The 22,317-nt window shown below is 43.0% G+C and overlaps 1 pseudogene; it reads left to right on the top strand.

Moving 5' to 3' along the window:
- LOC136495810 (uncharacterized) overlaps window positions 1-22,317 on the top strand; it is a 57,060-nt pseudogene that overhangs the window by 31,590 nt on the left and 3,153 nt on the right.

Here is a 22,317-nt window from a genome sequence, read left to right as displayed (position 1 = left end):
GGCTTAGTGGCCAAGGGTTATACCCAAAAAGAAGGTGAAGATTTCTTTGATACTTATTCACCGGTTGTCCCGATTGACCATAATTCGAGTTTTGCTTTCCCTAGGCAGCCTCTTATGGTCTCATCAGTTCATCAAATGGACGTTAAGACAGCTTTCCTAAATGGAGAGTTAGAGGAGGAGATTTATATGGATCAGCCGGATGGGTTTGTGGCAAATGGTCAAGAAGGCAAGGTGTGTAAATTATTAAAGTCATTATATAGGCCTAAAACAAGCACCTAAGCAGTGGCACGAGAAGTTCGACAGAACTTTAACATCTGCTGGCTTTGTTATCAATGGAGCTGACAAATGTGTATACTATCGGTATAGGTGGGGGTGAAGGAGTCATTTTGTGCTTATATGTTGATGACATACTAATATTTGGATCCAGCCTCAAAGTAATTGAGGAGGTGAAGGGATTTTTAACTAATAATTTTGAGATAAAAGATTTATGGAGAGGCTAATGTTATTCTTAATATCAAGCTTCTGAGAGAAGGTTATGGTGGGGTAACTCTATTATAATCTCACTATGTGGAAAAGGTGCTGAGCCGCTTTGGTTTTAGTGACTATGCACCTAGCTTCCTACACCTTATGACCTCTAGTGTGCTATTGAGGAAAAAATTGGAGAATAGCACGGGATCAGTTGAGATATTCTCAGATCATTGGTTCGCTCATGTATCTAGCTAGTGCAACAAGGCTTGGCATCTCATTTGCTGTGTGCAAGCTGAGCCGGTTTGTGTCAAACCCGGGAGATGATCACTGGCGTGCTCTTGAGAGAGTGATGCGCTATCTAAAAGGCACTATGAGCTACGGTATTCAGTTATACCGGACATCCAAACGTGTTGGAAGGCTATTATGATGCCAACTAGATCTCTGATGCTGATGAGCTTTATGCCACAAGTGGATATGTGTTTTCGCTTGGAGGTGGCGCTGTTTCCTAGAAGTTTTGCAAGCAGACTATCTTAACGAAGTCTACAATGGAAGCAGAACTCACAGCATTAGACACTGCTGGCTCTAAGTTCGAGTGGCTTTGTGATCTCCTTATGGATTTACCGATTGTTGAAAAACCTATACCGACTATTTCTATGAACTGTGATAACCAGACTGTGATTACGAAGGTTAACAGTTCTAAGGATAACATGAAGTCCACAAGACACGTTAAGAGATGATTAAAATATGTTAGAAAATTGAGAAACTCTAGAATAATAGCGTTGGACTATGTTCACACGTCTAACAATCTAGCAGATTAGTTCACTAAGGGTCTATCACGCAATATGATAGAAAGTGCATCGAGAGAGATAGGGTTTGAGACCCACTTGAAAATTTACTATAGTGGTAACATGTTCTATGTGATCGGAGATCCCGTAAAGTACAATGGTGAAACAAGCTAGTAGTAAATTGTGAGGAAAGATCCTTAGCAAGACTTCATCTCTAATGCACTATCTTTCCTATCTGTAAGGCAGGTTAGTTTTATCTTAATGTGTTCCAAGTGGCTTGCTAAAGCAAAGATGTTGTCCTATAGAACATCTTTTGAGGAGCACACCTATATGAGTCAGGCTGCTAGGTCACAGTCTATGAGATTTGGGTGATCTCTAAATACTCATGAAAGGCACTGGAGTATGACTTATATGCTTCAAATAGAGGGGATGCCTTTTGCAGCCAAGTATCAACTAAGGACTTTAGTGACATTCACCTCACACAAAACTGTCAATTCAAGGCTTAGTCCATTATTCGGTTGTGACTGAATGAAACTATTGTTCTAGATGGATGTTCAACTTAACAGTCTCCATCGAAACACTGATATATAAAAGAAATATAGTTCTGAGACTACTTTGTTACAAACCCTAGAGTTTGGTGGGGATTATTGGATATAATATGGGCTTGGCACATATAATATTTAATAAATCAAATAAAACTCTATGGTGCGTAACATTAAGCGTTGTATGGTTTAATACCATACGGGATTTTGACTGAATGTTGACTCAGCTTATATGGTTGAAAATTATTCATCTAAATTGAGAAGCTGGGAAAAGGACAAAGGCATGCCACACGCGCACACGCGCCACAGCCGCCACTGGCTGGGCCGGGCCATGGGCGTGGGCGTGGGCGCGGGCCGAGCCGAGGCCGAGGTCGAGGCTATGGGCATGGGCGTGGCGTGGCGAGGCGAGCGGTGAGCGAGTGAGCGGGCGGGCGTGGCCAGTCTTTTGCCACTTAATCCACATAATCACGGGAGTTACTCCCTTTGATGGTGGAGGCGAACTGATTGCGTCAGTTACCGTCCTTTCCGCTTCCATTTCTCCATCTCTTGGGATCCTCCGCTGCCTCTCTCCCTTCCCCGCAGCAGCCATATATCCCTAGTCCTCCGTCAGTCTAGATGACTGTCTTTGCAACCACTCCCGAGAGAACCATAGATCAACAGCTTTCTGTCTTCCCCGTCCCGTACCTCTGCGTGCACGGAGTAGTGGGAGAGCAGGTGCCTCTAGAACCCTCGTCCGCCTGAGAATCCTGCATAGGATGAGCGGTGATTAGGTTTTTGGGGAGTGATCCACGACTTGCTCGTCCATATTCTTCCTGCTAGAGATCGCTCTTGGATCTCATCTTCTTTCCGGAACGTCAAGGCATCTTCTTCCTGGTGATCCGTTCGTGGGACTGCACTACGAACATCCTCCTACATCGACTATGGTCCGCGACTTCGAGAAATGCACTATGTCGACTAGTGCGAATGGAGCCTCCGATGCCCTCGGTATGGGACCCTCCGCTGGGTACAGTCTAATCTATGTGATTACTGTATTTTGTATTCTTACTGTATCGATCTGTATGTCATCTCTGCATGCTGTAGTGTTCATAAGAAATATACACATGTACATATATGCTGTCACAAACCTGCTGATGTTATATTTCTGGATTAAACTGATAATAAAAATGCCTAAATTTCTAACATGGAGTACCTGCAAAATGCTTTCGCTGATCGCTATGGGTCTCCTTGCCAACACACTATCTTCCCTCCCTCTGACCGTGCAATGGATCTCGATGTCGAAGAACGTCGCCCGACAGGATTGGAGGGAGCATTTAGGCTCTCTTTCGGTTTGTTCCATCAGCAGCCCTCGTTCTAGTACTCCAAGCTGGCCATGGAGCTGTAGTACGCCAACCATCGTGTTCTTCTCTGGCAGTTGTAGGGGGTGTTTCTGGGCAGCCCGAGTGCAAGGGTGACGAGATTGACAAGCTAATAAGGATTGGCCTGTTGCAACTTGTTAGCAGTGTAGAGGGCTTGCAAACGCAGTCAACTCCTAAGAGCTTCCTATTGAGATCGAAAAGATCATGTAGGGTTAAGTCTAGCGGGTTCTCTTTACTGTGAATGCGATATCGAGAGTAGAGAGACAGAGAGGAATAGAAGAAGAACGTGTCGAACCTAACACCATAGAGGGATATGGTCCATAAGCCGCCATCTCGTTCATCGGTGAAGTCTACGCACGGGTAGCGACGTTTGGGGATGAGGTCAATGAAGTCATCGACGTTGGTGGAGCGGGGTGACACGACTGGTGGCTTCCTGTCACTGGCTGCGCCCTTCTCTGATCGAGATTAGGGTTTTGGTTTCGGTGAGGAGCTTGGCTCATGGTAAACCTTATACTCAGAGCCACCGGCCTCCACCTCTATATATAGCGCAGTGTGATAGGGGCCCTCCAGCCATAGTGGGCTGGGCGCCCCCGATCAGAGCGCGGATCAAAGGCCCAACTGGGCCGTTGGGTCTAGTTTGGGATTAGAGATCAATCTAACAATTTCCCCCTTGATCTCCTACCATCTTTTAATTTCATATCATTTACTTTTGTTCATTTCATTATAGATTAGCGCATAGAGCATGTTTCATCGTCATGGTCAATTGCCGATAGATTTAACAACTAAAACACATCACTATGTTCTAAAATAGATGCTTAACTTTGGGCCTTCTTTTATCCAGGAATTATAAGCTTTCCCTTAAACCCATGCCGACTACATATTCTCTGAACATGTTGGGTGGTAAGCCTTTTGTAAGCAGATCCACGAGCATCTTTTCGGTACTTATATGCTCAAGACTTATGACATGACCTCGGACTTTATCTTTCATGACATAATACTTTATGTCAATGTGTTTGGTAGCACCACTTGACTTATTGTTGTGAGCATACTGTACTGCCGGATTATTATCGTAGTATAACTTAAATGGTCTATAGATGTCGTCAACCACCTTAAACCGGGTATGAACTTCTTTAGCCTAGTTCACCTGTCCCGTTGCCTCATAACACGCTACAAACTTGGCATACATTATGGACGATGTAGTGATGGTTTGCTTTGAGCTTTTCCATGAAATAGCTCCCCCTGCGAGAGTGAATACATATCTAGACGTGGATTTTTATCATCTCCCGTATAATTAGAATCTGAATATCCCACTATATGGAGTGAATCTGATCTTCTATACGTCATCATAAGGCTTTTCATTCCTTGCAAATAACGCAAGACTTTCTTTACTAATTTCTAGTGTTCTGTTCTAGGATTGCTCTGAATCTGCCAAGTAACCCGGTAACAAATGCCAAGTCAGGGCACATACATACTTGAGCATATTGCAAGCTTTCGATAGCTTGAAGCATTTGGAACCAGTTTTCTGATCGATCTCATACTGATTCCTGGGCATTGAAAATACCCATATCTGTCAGCCCTTGACTATAGGAGCAGGTGAGGGACTACATTTGTGCATATTGAATTTCTTTAAGATCTTTTATATGTATGCCTTTTGTGACAGTCCTAATATCCCCTTTACTTCTATCTCGGTGAATCTCGATCCCTAGAACGAATGAAGCTTCACCAAGATCTTTCATATCAAATTTTGAGGATAAAAACTTCTTTGTCTCCAGTAGTAGACTGATATCACTACTAGCAAGTAAGATATCATCCACATATAGGACAAGGAAGATAAACTTCCCATTCTTAAACTTTGCATAGACATAATTGTCCTCTACATTCACTTTAAACCCAAAATTCCTTATTGTCTGATCAAACTTCAAGTACCTACTGTCTTGAAGCTTGTTTTAATACATAAATAGGATTTCTTTAGGCGGCATCCCATTCGTTCTATTTCCTTCCATGACAAAACCTTTCGGTTGTGCCATGTAAACATTTTCCTCCAAGTCCCGTTGAGAAATGTCGTCTTTACATTCATCTGATGTAATTCTAAATCAGTAATGTGCCACTAATGCCATTATGATTCTGAAGGAATCCTTACATGAGACTAGAGAAAATGTCTCATTGTAATCAATGCCTTCTCTTTGCGTAAAACATTTTGCCACAAGTCACGCTTTATATCTCTCTATATTCCCTTGAGAGTCAAGTTTTGTTTTGTAAACCCAGTTACAAGCCTACTGTTTTGGCTCCTTTAGGAATTATTTCCAAGTCCTAAACTTTATTGGCATTCATATATTTCATTTCATCTTCCATGGCCTCAAGCCACTTTGATGAATGATCACTTCTTCAGGGCTTCTTCAAATGAGGTGGGATCATCCTCTATTTGAAATTCCTCAGTGTTGTATACTTCATAGTCGGCAGGAAGAGCTGATTTTCTAACTCTTTGAGATCTTCTAGGGGCCTCCACATTTGGCACTATCTTCTATTTGAGACTGTTGTTGCTTCCCTCTCATGTGTGGTAATAGGTTCTATAGGATCCTGAAGAATAGGTTCCTCATCATCATTCATTGTTGCCACAGGCAGAATAACAACTAGGTGCTGGCACCACAGTATCTTGCATTATCGGTGCAACGACAAGCATGTAGTGAGAAAAATGGCTCATGAATCATCGGAGTGGGCGCATACACCCGCTTCTCTTCAAGGTCAATTTCTCGAGCTACCATGCTCCCCCTCATCATTTCATCCTCTAGGAAGACAACGTGTCTCATTTTCATAAACTTTGTATGTCTGTCTGGACAATAGAGACAAGAACCTTTTGACTTTTCTGGGTAGCCAATGAAATGACAACTTACTAGTTTTGGGATCTAGCTTCCCAATGTTTGGGTTAAATACTTTAGCCTCAGCAGGACTCCCCCCACACACGTAAGTGGTTTAGTGAGGGTACTCTTCCTGTCCACAACTCATACGGTGTTTTGGGCACCGATTTACTTGGTACTCTATTGAGAATATGAATGGCGGTTTTTAACGCCTCTATCCACAGGCTCAATGGTAAGGTAGAGTAACTTATCATACTACACACCATATCCATCAGGGTACGATTGCGTCTTTTAGCTACTCTATTCTGCTAAGGTTCGCCCAGTGTAGAATACTGGGCTACTATGCCATTCTCCTGTAAAAACCTTGCAAAAGGTCTAGGAACTTGGCCATATGGGGTATGCCGACCGTAGTACTCCCCCCCATGGTCGGACCTGACTATCTTAATCTTTAAATTGTGTTGGTTTTCAACTTTGCCTTAAATATCTTAAATTTATTCAATGTTTCCGTTCTTTCTTTGATTGGATAAATATAGCTATAACGGGAGTAATCATCTGTGAATATTATGAACGAATCATAACCATCCACACTCTTTACAGGAAATGGATTACAGATGTCTGTGTGAATAATTTGTAAAATTCTTGCGCTTCGTTTGGCATCTTTCTTAAATTTCTTTACATACTTTCCTTTTATGCATTCTCTATATTGTTCTAAATCTGAGAACTCTAATGGAGGAAGAATATCATTCTTAACTAGTCTTTCTATTCCCCCTCGAAATATGGCCTAAACGATAGTGCCATAATTTCGACGACACATCAGTGAGCTCTCTTTCGTTTTCTGTTTACATCCGTAGATGATGATATATTCTCATTGTCGCACGCAATGTTCCCATCATCGCATACAACATTCACATCATCACGTAGTGATAACAAATAAAGCTCATTTTGTAAGATAGCAAGACCAACACATGCATTATTAAATGTTATCTTACATTTGTCATTTCTAAAATGGTAATCATATCCATCATTGTCCAAGCATGAAACACTAATCAAGTTTCTTTATAAAGATGGAACATAAAGTGCATCTCTAAGTAAAAGTGTGAAGCCATCAGCAAGCTCTAGAGAAAGATCGCCAACGGCTTCAACATCTGCTCAGACTCCATTTGCAACTTTAACATGTTCTTTCTTTTCTTTACGTAGTCCTCGTCGAAACAGGAATCCCTATAAGGAATTAGCAACATGAACAGTTGCACTTGAGTCAATCCACCAAGTAGATTTTGAATATTGTACATACATGGATTCATTTATGAACTGTAATAATATTCTCACCTTTCTTTGCCATGATCATCTTTAAGTAATCAGGACAATCTTTCTTATAATGTCTTATCTTCTTGCAATAGAGACACTGGTCTTTTTCTACTATGAACTTGTTCTGCTGAGGCTGATGCAGCATGTGACCATTTCCTTTGACTTTGAGGAGGAGTTAGCATTATTATTCTTTTTCTTGTTGTCTTTTACATAATTGATAGTGCCATCATTGGCAGCTTTCATTCTCTCCTCTTGCACACACATGGCCATGAGCCTCTCTAAGTCCCACTTCTCGGGTTATATTGTAGTTGACAACAAATATGTCAAATTACTTTGGCAAGGAAGCAAAAATCAGATGGATAAGGAACTCTTCCTTGAGAGCCAGATCCATTGATTTTAGCTTGGATGCCAAATTGCTCATCCTTAGTATGTGCTCTCTTATGCCACCATTTTCAGAGTACCTCTCTGTCACCAGCTGCTTTATCAGCTGGGTAGCATATGTCTTTGAAGAGCCAGTGAACTGACTCTTTATTCTATCGAGGTACTCGGTGACCATATCACACTCTGGGATTGAGTCCACAATTATAGGCTCAATCATGTTCTTTATCATAGCCAAACATTTCTTGTTGGCAGTGACCCATTTCCTATGCTTAAGTTTATAGGACATCTTTTGGGATTCAAAATCCCTCTCTCTAGTTGCCCAAGCGGCATCAGCCTCATTTGTCTTCCTCACCGGTGCCACAGGCTTAGTGGGACACGATGATGTGACTACCCAGTCCACATCAGTCAAGATAAGGTCAGGTCAATCTTTTTCTTTCACTTTGTGTAGTTGTCACCTTTGAGAGTGGAGATCTCTTTGATACAACCCATTAAGTTATATTCGCCTGAAAACACAATTCATATAGAGTGAGAACATAAATAATAACAATAATTGCATGCCTAGATTCCAACGTTGGTCAAAATTAAAACATATAATTGTTTATACATTAAATCTACATCATCGTTGGGCAGAAATAAAAATAATGCATAAAATTATTAAAATTACAATATTGTTATTAACAACGTTGGTCAGAAAATAACAACATCACAATCATGTCAAAATCTCTTTTTCTCCAATTAAATATCACGTTGGTTCAAAATAACTGGAGAATAAACTATTTCTCTAACAGCGTAAAACATAAAAAAAATTATCTATTTTTCAGAAGCATTTCTCTATTCTCTGAAAATTTATCCTGATGGTTCAAAATTTCACAGAGAATTAAAACAAAATTCATCAAATTCTCTTCTAAAAAATAATAAAACAAAAATTACTCTTCTATTCATTTTGGCCCGGCTGGTGGAGTGCGGCCCGCGTCCCAGCTGGCAGCACCAGCATGCGGCCTAGCTCAGCGCGTGGTCCAGCAACGGCTCATGGTCGAGTCAGCGCGCGGCTCGCTCCCCGCGCCTAGGCCGCAACCTAGGCCTGGGACGAGAAAGCGGCCCATCTCGGCACCCCACCGCGCCCGCATCAATCTAAGCCGTCCGACTCGATCCAACGGTCATCCGTCCATCTCGCGCCAACAAAATGGCGATGACGGCCTCCCCAAAAACCCTAACTCCATTTCCCTTTCTCTTGCTTTCTCTGCCGCGTCGCACGCTGCACGGAGACCGCCAAATCGGCCATCGACGCCGGTGAGGAGGACGTCTGTAACACCCCTGGCGTTAGTCTTGCCTAATTGCACTTGCATTTCATGATCATGAGCATCATTCATCCATTCATGAGCATATATCACTTGAAACATGTGAAACATGATTATGAAACAAAAGTATCATTTCAATTGTTTTTCATCGTTTTAGTACATTCAGTGCTTGATTATTGTATGACCAATGTGTGGTATGGCTAAATATATTGTTAAACATCTTAGCTATGCTTAGGAAGTCATTAGGAACAATGTTCATGTTGATCATTTTGCCTAATTAAGTTTCCAAGTCATGGGTTGACTTGTTTTGACCCTAGGACTCTTTGGTTTGACTATTCAAAAAGTACCACTTAGAATGTTTGCATGTCTGAGCAACCTAAAACAAAGTTGTAGCAAATTATATAAGGAACAGAAGTTATTTTGTGACCAAGTCATGAAAATGTGCACAACATGCTCTAAATGGTCCCACAAGTCAGAAATTTGGTTGGGTTCAACACTTAGAAATTTCTAAGTATAAACTCCATTTTTCAGTTTCTTGAACATGACTTTGGCATGATTTTACTCTCTGTCCTTTGAGAATTAGACATTGATCTCTAAATAAGTTTTGTAGCTGGCATGTAGGTGTACAACTTTTGTTTTGAATTCTTTCGCTAACGATCAATGGATTAGGAGATAGAGCACCATCATTTGGCGCTGTCAGTCAGTTCCTTTTTCTCTGAATCGAGCTACAGTGTTACGGCTTCAGACAGTTCATGGCCGATCGAGGTCAGATGGTGGCCGCCACGTGTCCGCCATGCGCACGGCTCGCCCTGACCACACAGCGCGCTGGCTAGCTTGAAGAGGAGCATGCCCTGCTGCCCTCCGCACGCGCTCTGCCCTCATTCACCCCTCCGTGCCTTCCCATTCACAGCCACAGCGCACCACCGACGCCATCAGCTCTACCGAGCTCACTCGAGCTCACCGCGGCGCCATAGCCACTACCATCCAACCCATAGCTCCGCCATCGCCTCATAGACCTCGTCAGCGCCCTCACGGAGCTAGCCAAGCTGTAGGTGAGTGACATTGCCGAACCACGCACCACCGTGGCATGGCCGCCATGGTCGCCGCCGGTGATCTCACACGGCCCCACCTGACCGCTTCACCGTAGCCGCTAGCTGTAGCATAGGAAGGTCCGCTTGGGTTACCAAGAGCTTACGCGCGCCTTGTATGGCCACCAACCGTCGGGGTTCGCCGAAGCACCACCGTGCACCATGGCCGAGCCACCGTGGGCCATGGCTAGCATCCCTAGAGTCCACTAGAGTCTAGTTTTAGGAGCGCTATGGATGCAGGAGGCTGAGGTGAGTACGCCGGTGTCGTCGGGTTCACCGGAGAACTCGCCGTCGACGAATTCCGCAGCTGCCGCGCCGTCGTCCCCCTCCGTCCCCTGTTTTCTCTCGCTGACGCGCAGGCCCCTTTTGTCAGCCACCGCTGCTGCGAGGGAACCGAAGTTGGGCTGTGCCGTTCTGGGCTGTGAGCGTGCGCAGTCGTGGGCCACCTAAGCCATTCAAGTTGGCCCAGTAGCTGATTAGGTTTCCTCTTTGTTTTGTTTATTTTGTTTTTCACAGATTTGTGTGCATGATTCAAAATTTTGTAAATCAAGTTTGGTAGATCCAAATGTTATGGTTCAAATTTTGTTGGGTTCCTGATAATGTCTAGTATTTAATAAAAATATTATATGAGCACAGGTTTTAGAAATTTTGGATGAATTAAATAGGACTTTGAAGTGTGTTTTTAGATGCATGCAAACTTGTTGAAATTTTATCTTGAGTTTCTCTGGTCCAAAAATTATGAAATTTTGTGGGTACGCTAGTCTTGCTTAGTAGAAGCTTTGATTAAAATTTCAGAGCTAGTGCATGTGTAGTTTTTGAATTATAGATTTTCCTTTTATCATTGATTAATACTTGTGTGAATTTTCATAATTTTTCTATAGATCCAGTAAAGGTAAAATTTGGTGAGTGCTATTCTTATGCTAGAGTGATACTAGGAAAAATGAGAAATCTGTTGCTTGACACTTTTAACTAAGGTTTCCTATTTATGCCTTTTTGAGCACTTATGCCTTATCATTTTTGTGTAGACTATTTTACTTATCCAAATGCTATGAAAATTTTATGGTAGTCTACTTAGAGTAGTACTATACTACTGTAATTTTCTTAGATTTTTATAAGCACCAGAAATATAGGTTGCTGTTGTAGCCCTAGTTTAAAAAGGAAATAAAATAATCCTCTTTAATACAAGATTAGTTAATAATAATAGCTTTGGTGTATCTTTGAAGCATTTGATAAGGTGTGTTGACTTAAACATATTAGTAGTAGAAGAGAATGCAGTAGATGACATGTGCTTGTAGTATATTTTCTTGGATGATGTTGACTACCTTGCATTCAAACATATTCACTGTATTCATCTCATCCGATGCACCGATTGCATAAGCACTTACGCACATTACATCATACAGGATCGCAAACCGAGAACCCCGTCATCATACCTGAGGAGCCTGAGGAACAGGTCGAGGTGCAGTCGTAGGAAGTGCTAGAAGCCAACGAGGAGGGCGTTGAGGAACTTCCGGAGTGCCCCGATCACCGTCCGAGCTCCTTCGAGAGAGGCAAGCCCTGGAGCATTTTCTCCTGGTTTGCAATTATTAATTAAATGCTTTACTTTAATTGATGCATTACGTTCAGGAGTTGTTTGCAACTGTTGCTGCATTATACCTTGTTTACCTTTGTTATACTATATCCTTGTTACCCTGGTACCCGCAGTCGAGTCAATGCTTAGCTGGCTTAGACTGGTAGAAGTCGGGTGATTTCCTGTCACCTACGAGCTATAGGTGATTACCTAGATCTGCTTGGATGACTATGAAGTCATGGTATAACTAAGTATTAAATGAAGTTGAGACCGGACGGAGACTTGCAGAGTTTTGGACTATAGTGTTTCCGTTTGTGTCGATTAAGGACCGACCGTTGTTGGGCCTCGAGTCATGTTGAACGCATGCCTTACATTTAGCTGGCCAGATAAAGTACCTTCTGACCGCGAAGCTAGGAGATTTTTCGGGCCGAGTAGATTGCCCGCAATGCACTATGCCGGAGCAGGTGTGGTAGGACATGGGGGTGGGATGATAAGACCAAAGTGCAGTCGGTCGGCCCTCGGGTACATGTGGTTCCTGGCAAACTCGAGATACCTAGAAAGTTGACTCAGTGATCAATATCTCACTTTAGCGGGTGAGTGAGGTTTGTGTAAGGAATAAATCACCAGCTGGTTAGGAATCGATTCGAATCGCCATCGCTCCTGGATAGTGAGCACTTGACTTGAGTGACTTCATCGTAGTAAATGTTTATGGAACACTTGGACAGTTATAATGAATATGACAGTATGGAAGTTGTTTAATGATCATGGGTTATCATTATCTGCTTAATCACATGGTTACTCTAGTATAGGTGCAAACCTAGTCGACAGGTTAATACTAATTAACTTGGCAATCATGCTTTTAGAAAGGTTCTTGAAATGCTAAAAATGCTTTTTTTTGCAAATGAGTCAGCTACCCTACTATAAAGCCCTTCATAATCCTTGGTGTCATTTATTTTTGGTTATGTCGGGTAAGTTTAGCTGAGTACCTTCCCGTACTCAGGGTTTTATTCCCACTTGTTGCATATGGGCAGATGTATTACGGCTACTGTATCAACTGCCTTTATCCTGCGATGGGTGATGCTTAGGACCATGGGCATGGTCATTCCTTATGTCTCGTCTGATGCTTTTGTTGGAGATGATCATTCACTGGCACTATATTTGAACTCCGCGTGTGTGTCTGTGGTTTGAACAAATGACTTCTGCTACTTTTATTCGAACTGGTTTTGTAATAACTATGTTGAAACTCTGATGTATCCGTGATGCAAACTTTTATGTAATATGTGATGGTGATCGCTAAACTTATTACGATCTTGGCTGGAATGGAAGTTGGTTTGAAATCCTTCGTGATTTTACGGACTACCGGGTTATACGGGCTTAAGTTTGCTAAATCGTCTGCTCTGGCGGATGATTTTCTTACTTAATTTCGTATAATTGGTCGGTTCTGTTACAGCTGGCATCAGAGCAGTTTAGCGTGTTGCTGTTCACAAGTGTATTTAAAACAAAAAGGCATTTGGAAAACATGATTTTCAAAATATAAAGCGTGCCAGTGATCATATCTTTTATGCCCAGTTAAGGACTTTAGGTGGCTTAATTAAGTACTGACTTGGGGTTCTTGCATCATATTTCTCTTTTGTCGCTCATACGGCGTGCTATTGTATGAGTGCCACTTGTTTGAGTGGTAATGTATGGATCAATTGCCTCTACGCCTCGGTAAGTGTGAGTTGCGAGAGCATGATCGGATACACCGCCGATCTAGGGTGAATGCTTATAAGATGCTGGAGTAATTACATGTTCTACGCATGTTTTATAAAGGTATCTCATGTATGGGTCTTCCGTCTATTGAGGCGATGCCGTCAATAGGACGATGGTTTGGGTAGTTACTACCGTTGTACACGTATCTGGGGATTCGTGCAGAGCGTGTAGATAAAAATTTACTGCTTTTATGCATTCATTGGGAATTGGGCTGAAATGAATCTTCTGCAGGTACATAACAATGCTATCGTGTAGAATGTATTAGTTACGTATTTGAGAGATTGTTTGTATGCCACCGAATTCATCGTTAGAAATTATTATTCCTAAGTTTGTGAGAACGTACGGCACGTACATACATCATGTTACTTGTGCATTTTATTCATGTCATGCATTCCTCCCCTTATAAATTGATTATCTCATTTTGATAAAAGTTGTATCACCTAAAATATGTTTCCCTGAGGTAATAAAAGAACTTTTGCTACAGATGGCCCGCACGAAGCAGACCACCTGTAAGTCCACTGGAGGAAGAGCACCTTGATGTCCATTGGCCCTAAGGGAGCACCGCACCACGGACACCTTCTTGAGCAAGTTTGGCATGCCGACTTTGCTTTGGAGAGTGCTCCATGATGTGGGGTACCCAGAGGGTCAAGAGCCAGTGTACTCTTGGAATGAGAGCCAGTTAGCAGAGGATGGACTCGCTGTGGTGGAGATTATGGTTCCTGCTCTCGGTGATGCCCCAGATTGGGATGGTTGGCATTTGGAGTTTGAGGGTCGCACTCCAGCTGAGGGTGCAGAGGGAGCAGCCTTTCATGTCATCAGGGACATTATGAGCAGATTTCCTAGTGAGCTTGCAGCAGCTCTAGCTGGCACTTTTCCTAGGGATGATCCTTGTGATGCCATTTGGGTTCAGCCTCAGGGAAGTGCATTGGTCAGAGGTCTAGCTGAAGGGCAGGCTAGCGACAACCAGGCAATGAGTGCTATGTTCGCTGCCATTAGAGCGTATGAGGGTCTCGAGAGTACCTACTGGACTTTGACTGGCTTGCGTGGTGAGGATAAGCTCAAGGGGAAAAAGCAGAAGAAGAGACAGGCATGTGCTATAGCTAGCTTGTAGGAGCAGTTGGCTGATATGAACTTACAACGAGATCAGGTGATTGAGAGAGGTGATAGAGCTATGCAGCGGGTGCATACGTTGACTCAAGCCAACAACAATGTAGACCACATGATTGGACAGTTGGTTCAGGAAAGGAATGAAGCCTGGGACGAGAGGGACCTTCTGCTACAGAGGGTCGATGAGCTAGAGGAATACAACGGCAACCTGCATGAGGAGTTTCACGCGCTCTACAATGGGGTTGGCCCATATTCTCCACCAGACGCCGCTGGAATGGACATCAACGACGACAACGAGGACGAGCCTGTAGTTTCACCTGGGGGCGATGGTGATGTCTCCGATCCCGACGATGGCCCCAAGGAGTAGGCTAGTTGCCTTGAGCTAGTATCTAGGTCCTGTCGCGATGACCTTTCTTTTGTTGGCATGTAACCTATTATATGTTGCTTCTAATGTATGAGACTTGGTATGTGGTTGGAACTGATTTTCGAATATGATATTTGAACGCATAAAAATCTAGTGTATGTATGCTGGCAAATTGGTTGTATGGATGCGATGTTTGCCATTGAAGTAATTTGATTAAGTGTTGTTGTTTTAATTGGGATGCAATTGTTGTGCCTCTGTTTTATTGTATGAATTTATTCTCTTCAGTAAATTCAGTACGTCATAATTTTTCCTTCACTCGCAATTATTACAGCTTCACTCAATCATTACTTGTTGCTGAAATATACAGATGACAAACACTCGCTGAACCACGTATGAGGCCGCTAAGACTAGTGCTAACGGTGCGGGGACTAGTGGTGGTGGTGGAAACCATGGCAACAACAATGAACCTCCCCATGAACCGCATTTGCCACCTCCTCCCCCGTTTACCCCCGAGATGTTCCTCGCATAGCTGCTCGGGAGTCAGCGCAACGTGGAACAATCCCAGAAGAACATGGAGGATTTTCTGCGTACCATCGCCAACAACGTTCAACGTGGTAACAATCAAGGTGGTGGCATGGGAGTGAACTAATATAGCATCTTCAAAGAATTCATGGACACCAGGCCACCAGTATTCAAGGAGGCAACAGAGCCACTCGATGCTGAGGAATGGATCAACACGATGGAAGATAAATTCCGTGTGTTGAGGATGACTGAGGTTCTGAAAATAGAGTATGCTGCACTTCAGTTGCAAGGACTAGCGGGAATGTGGTGGAAGCACCATCGCACCACCTTCCCTCCAAATGCTCAGATTACTTGGAGAGAGTTTGCTAAGGCCTTCCGTGAAGTCTATATTCCATCCGAGCTGACCGAGATGAAGTTGGGAGAGTTTCTGGCATTGAACCAGGGCACCAAGACCGTGACACAATACATGCATGCCTTCAACAACTTGTGTCGCTATGCTCTCGACATGGTTGACACAGATGCTAAAAGAATAGCCAGTTTTAAGAGGGGTCTCAATCCAAAAATGATGAAGCATGTTGGTACCAATAACCGCGTCAGATTCAATGACTTCATCAGCGACTGCCTGAAGCAGGAGAAGAATAACAACGCCAGCACCACAGCCAAGACACGCAAGAGAGCCTTTGAAGGTGGTCCGTCCCAAGCTAGAGCACCTATGGGAGGTCGTCCTCCATATCGCCCATCGGCACCTGACGCTTGGTTCCGGCCACCTCAGCCAAGAAGTCAAAATTTCCGTGGACCTCAGAAGCCGTACAAGATGGTAGTACAGCCCAACAAAGCAGCCATAACTGCGATACAAGGCAGTTCCAAGGGAGCTGTGGGGTCTGCCAGGACAGTGAGAGGAGCCTGCTATAACTGTGATCAACCTGGCCATTTCTCGAGGTTTTGTCCGTACCCGCCCAAGAAGAAGCAGCAGACTTATAATGCTAGAGTGCATAGTATGACAGTGGATGAAATTCTAGAGGGAGAGCCCGTCACTGCTGGTAAGTTTCCTATCAACGAAAACCCTGTAGTTGTTCTATTTGATTCTGGATCATCGCATTCTTTTATGAGTCAAGCATTTGCATAGAAACATGGACAACTATGCATAGAATTGGGTTATGGGTACCGTATAAGTTCAGCAGGGGCTGATGTTTTGACCAACCGGATGGTTTGAGGGGCAACCCTTGAATTAGGTAGCCAGAAGTTTCGAGTGAACTTGATAGTTATGCCTGGGTTAGTCTTGGATGTCATTATAGGGATGAATTAGATGAAGGATTGGGGAGCAGTCATAGATACTGGAAGTCGAGTACTTACCCTTAAGGATCCCCTGGGTGAGGGTACTTTCCAAGTACCATTGCCTCAAAGAACAGACCTGATAAGTGTTACATGTGCTACGGCAGTCATCCCTATTCATCAGATTCCGGTAGTGTGTGAATTCCCGGATGTATTCTCGGATGAGCTGCCTGGTCTTCCGCCAGATAGGGAGATTGAGTTTGGAATTGAGCTAGTCCCCGGAACAGCTCCGATTTCAAGGAGACCCTATCGGATGCCTCCATATGAGTTAGCTGAGCTAAAGAAGCAATTAGAAGAATTATCAAAAAAGGGGTTTATACGACCAAGCAAGTCTGAATGGGGATGTCCCGCCTTATTTGTGAAGAAGAAGAAAGAGGGCACATTGAGAATATGCGTAGATTATAGGCCACTTAATGCTGTGACCATCAAGAATAAATATCCCTTGCCACATATTGATGTTCTGTTTGACCAATTATCCAAGGCCAAGGTGTTCTCAAAAATAGATTTGAGATCCGGTTATCATCAGATCAAGATTAGGCCACAGGATATACCGAAAACTACATTTTCCACCAGATACGGGTTGTATGAGTATCTTATCATGTCTTTTGGCTTGACAAATGCTCCTGCATACTTTATGTTTTTGATGAATACAGTTTTCATGCCAGAATTGGATAAGTTTGTGGTAGTGTTCATCGATGACATTCTGGTGTACTCCGAGAATGAGAAAGATCACGAAGAGCATCTAAGAACTGTCTTGACCAGACTTAGAGATCATCAATTGTATGCTAAGTTTAGCAAATGCGAATTCTGGTTGAAGGAAGTTCCTTTCCTTGGTCACATTCTGTCAGAGAATGGAGTTTCAGCCGATCCAAGTAAGGTGCAAGAAGTTATGAATTGGAAAGCACCGACCATAGTTCCTGAGATTAGAAGTTTCTTAGGACTAGCGGGTTATTACTGTCGCTTTATACCAGACTTTTCAAAGATTGCCAAACCAATGATGAGTCTCCTACAGAAGGATCACAAGTTTATGTGGACAGAGGAGTGTGAAGCAGCTTTCCACACTTTGCGGAAACTGTTGACCACTGCTCTAGTTCTAGCACAACCAGATATCGAGAAACCATTTGATATGTTTTGCGACGCATCGAAGACTGGATTGGGCTGTGTTCTTATGCAAGAAAGGTGAGTCATTACTTATGCATCACGACAATTGAGAAAGCATGAGGTCAACTATCCAACACATGATCTTGAACTTGCTGTAGTTGTGCACGCCCTAAAAATTTGGAGACATTATCTACTTGGTAATGTGTGCAATATTTTCATGAATCACAAGAGTCTTAAGTATATCTTTACCCAACCCAAGTTAAACATGAGACAGCGCAGATGGTTGGAATTGATCAAGGATTACAACTTGAATGTGCAATATCATCCTGGAAAAGCCAATGTAGTGGCAGATGCTTTGAGCAGAAAGTCACATTACTTGAATGTGCAGCCATTACTTGAAGATGGGTTCGATCTAATGCATCCTGCTATATTACATAGTATTCAGATTAGTTGCTCTTTGGAGAGTAAGATAATAGAAGGCCAGAAAACCGACAAGGGGATATTCCACATCAAAGAGAAAATAAAAGAAAAGTCGTCTCAACACTTTAAAGTGGATGAACAGGGCGTGTTGTGGTTTGACGACCGTCTTGTGGTTCCCAAGGATCGAGAGCTTAGGAATAAACTCATAGATGAAGCTCACCTTTCTAAGCTATCTATCCATCCCGGAAGTAGTAAGATGTATCAAGAACTAAGATCTCGTTATTGGTGGACCAAAATGAAGAAAGAAATTACAGCATATGTTGTCAGATGTGACACATGTTGTCGAGTGAAAGCCATTCACATGAAACCTGCTGGTATGTTGCAACCCTTGTCCGTCCCTAGTTGGAAGTGGGACGATATAAGTATGGATTTTATCACGGGTTTGCCCACTACTCAAAAAGGACATGATTCGATTTGGGTAATTGTGGATCATCTTACTAAGACCGCTCATTTCCTACCTGTCAAGACAACTTATCGACCACCTCAATATGCCGAGAAGTATATCACAGAAATTGTGAGGTTGCATGGTATACCAAAGACCATAGTATCTGATAGAGGCTCATAGTTCACGGCTCACTTTTGGGAACATTTACACAAAGGCTTAGGAACTAGTTTGATTCGCAGTACCGCTTATCATCCTCAGATAGATGGTCAGACTGAATGAGTGAATGCTGTTTTGGAGGATATGTTAAGAGCCTGTGTATTGTCTTCTAAGGGATCATGGGAGTCATGGTTACCGTTAGCTGAGTTTTCTTATAATAATAGTTATCAAGAAAGCATCAAGATGGCTCCCTTCGAAGCTTTATATGGCAGAAAATGTAGAACACCATTGAATTGGGTCGAGCCTGGAGATAGAAGGTATTATGGCATTGACTTTGTAGAAGAAACTGAGAAGAAAGTTCATATTATTCAGCAGAATATGAAAGCGGCCCAATCACGTTAGAAAAACTATGCAGACAGAAGAAGGAGACCCCTTATGTTTGAAGTTGGTGACTATGTTTATCTGAAAGTCACGCCAATGAAGAAGAAAAGGTTCGGAGTCCGAAGAAAGCTTGCTGCGAGATTCGTAGGACCGTACAAGATCTTGGAACAAAGAGGTCTGGTAGCCTACAAGTTAGAGTTACCTGAGACAATGAGTACCATTTTCCTAGTTTTCCATGTATCACATCTCAAGAAATGTTTGCGTGTTCCAGAGGAAAGAATAGAACCTCATGGTATCCAACTCAAATCAGATTTGGTGTATCGTGAGCAACCAGTTCGGGTGTTAGACACTAAGGAACGTGCTACTCGTAATAGTGTAGTGAAAACATACAAGATTCAATGGGATCATCATGATGAGGGAGATGCAACTTGGGAAATAGGAGAGTATCTACAAAAAGCTTATGAAGATTTTTATAACAAATGGTTCGTAACCCAAATCTCGGGATGAGATTTTTATAAGGGGGGAAGGCTATAACACCCCTGGTGTTAGTCTTGCCTAATTGCACTTGCATTTCATGATCATGAGCATCATTCATCCATTCATGAGCATATATCACTTGAAACATGTGAAACATGATTATGAAACAAAAGTATCATTTCAATTGTTTTTCATCGTTTCAGTACATTCAGTGCTTGATTATTGTATGACCAATGTGTGGTATGGCTAAATATATTGTCAAACATCTTAGCTATGCTTAGGAAGTCATTAGGAACAATGTTCATGTTGATCATTTTGCCTAATTAAGTTTCCAAGTCATGGGTTGACTTGTTTTGACCCTAGGACTCTTTGGTTTGACTGTTCAAAAAGTACCACTTAGAATGTTTGCATGTCTGAGCAACCTAAAACAAAGTTGTAGCAAATTATATAAGGAACAAAAGTTATTTTGTGACCAAGTCATGAAAATGTGCACAACATGCTCTAAATGGTCCCACAAGTCAGAAATTTGGTTGGGTTCAACACTTAGAAATTTCTAAGTATAAACTCCATTTTTCAGTTTCTTGAACATGACTTTGGCATGATTTTACTCTCTGTCCTTTGAGAATTAGACATTGATCTCTAAATGAGTTTTGTAGCTGGCATGTAGGTGTACAACTTTTGTTTTGAATTCTTTCGCTAACGATCAACGGATTAGGAGATAGAGCACCATCATTTGGCGCTGTCAGTCAGTTCCTTTTTCTCTGAATCGAGCTACAGTGTTATGGCTTCAGACAGTTCATGGCCGACCGAGGTCAGATGGTGGCCGCCGCGTGTCCGCCACACGCTCAGCTCGCCCTGACCACGCAGCGCGCTGGCTAGCATGAAGAGGAGCGCGCCCTGCTGCCCTCCGCACACGCTCTGCCCTCATTCACCCCTCCGTGCCTTCCCATTCATAGCCGCAGCGCACCACCGACGCCATCAGCTCCGCCGAGCTCGCTCGAGCTCGCCGTGGTGCCATAGCCACTACCATCCAACCCGTAGCTCCGCCATCGCCTCACGGACCTCGTCAGCGCCCTCATGGAGCCAGCCAAGCTGTAGGTGAGTGACATTGCCAAACCACGCACCACCACGGCATGGCCGCCATGGTCGCCGCCGGTGATCTCACGTGGTCCCGCCTAACCGCTTCACCATAGCTGCTAGCCGTAGCATAGGAAGGTCCGCCTGGGTTACCAAGAGCTTATGCGCGCCTTGTATGACCACCAACCGTTGGGGGTCGCCGGAGCACCACCGTGCACCAATGGCCGAGCCACTGTGGGCCATGGCTGGCGTCCCTGGAGTCCACTAGAGTCTAGTTTTAGGAGCGCTATGGATGCGGGAGGCCGAGGTGAGTACGCCGGTGCCGTCGGGTTCACCGGAGAACTCGCCGTCGGCGAATTCCGCAGCTGTCGCGCCGTCGTCCCCCTCCGTCCCCTGTTTTCTCTCGCTGACGCGCGGGCCCCTTTTGTCAGCCGCCGCTGCTGCGAGGGAACCAAAGCTGGGCTGCGCCGTTCTGGGCTGTGTGCGCGTGCAGTCGTGGGCCGCCTAAGCCGTTCGGGCTGGCCCAGTAGCTGATTAGGTTTCCTCTTTGTTTTGTTTATTTTGTTTTTCACAGATTTGTGTGCATGATTCAAAATTTTGTAAATCAAGTTTAGTAGATCCAAATGTTATGGTTCAAATTTTGTTGAGTTCCTGGTAATGTCTAGTATTTAATAAAAATATTATACGAGCACAGGTTTTAGAAATTTTGGATGAATTAAATAGGACTTTGAAGTGTGTTTTTAGATGCATGCAAACTTGTTGAAATTTTATCTTGAGTTTCTGTGGTTCAAAAATTATGAAATTTTGTGGGTATGCTAGACTTGCTTAGTAGAAGCTCTGGTTAAAATTTCAGAGCTAGTGCATGTGTAGTTTTTGAATTATAGATTTTCCTTTTATCATTGATTAATACTTGTGTGAATTTTCATAATTTTTCTATAAATCCAGTAAAGGTAAAATTTGGTGAGTGCTATTCTTATGCTAGAGTGATACTAGAAAAAATGAGAAATCTATTGCTTGACACTTTTAACTAAGGTTTCCTATTTATGCCTTTTTGAGCACTTATGCCTTATCATTTTTGTGTAGACTATTTTACTTATCCAAATGTCATGAAAATTTTATGGTAGTCTACTTAGAGTAGTACTATACTACTGTAATTTTCTTAGATTTTTATAAGCAACAGAAATATAGGTTGCTGTTGTAGCCCTAGTTTAAAAAGGAAATAAAATAATCCTCTTTAATACAAGATTAGTTAATAATAATAGCTTTGGTGTATCTTTGAAGCATTTGATAAGGTGTGTTGACTTAAACATATTAGTAGTAGAAGAGAATGCAGTAGATGACATGTGCTTGTAGTATATTTTCTTGGATGATGTTGACTACCTTGCATTCAAACATATTCACTGTATTCATCTCATCCGATGCACCGATTGCATAAGCACTTACGCACATTACATCATACAGGATCACAAACCGAGAACCCCGTCATCATACCTGAGGAGCCCGAGGAACAGTTCGAGGTACAGCCGCAGGAAGTGC

The sequence above is a fragment of the Miscanthus floridulus genome, chromosome 12 (assembly GCF_019320115.1).
Source record: "Miscanthus floridulus cultivar M001 chromosome 12, ASM1932011v1, whole genome shotgun sequence".
Lineage (NCBI taxonomy): Eukaryota > Viridiplantae > Streptophyta > Magnoliopsida > Poales > Poaceae > Miscanthus > Miscanthus floridulus.
This window is presented reverse-complemented; position numbering and strand designations above follow the sequence as displayed.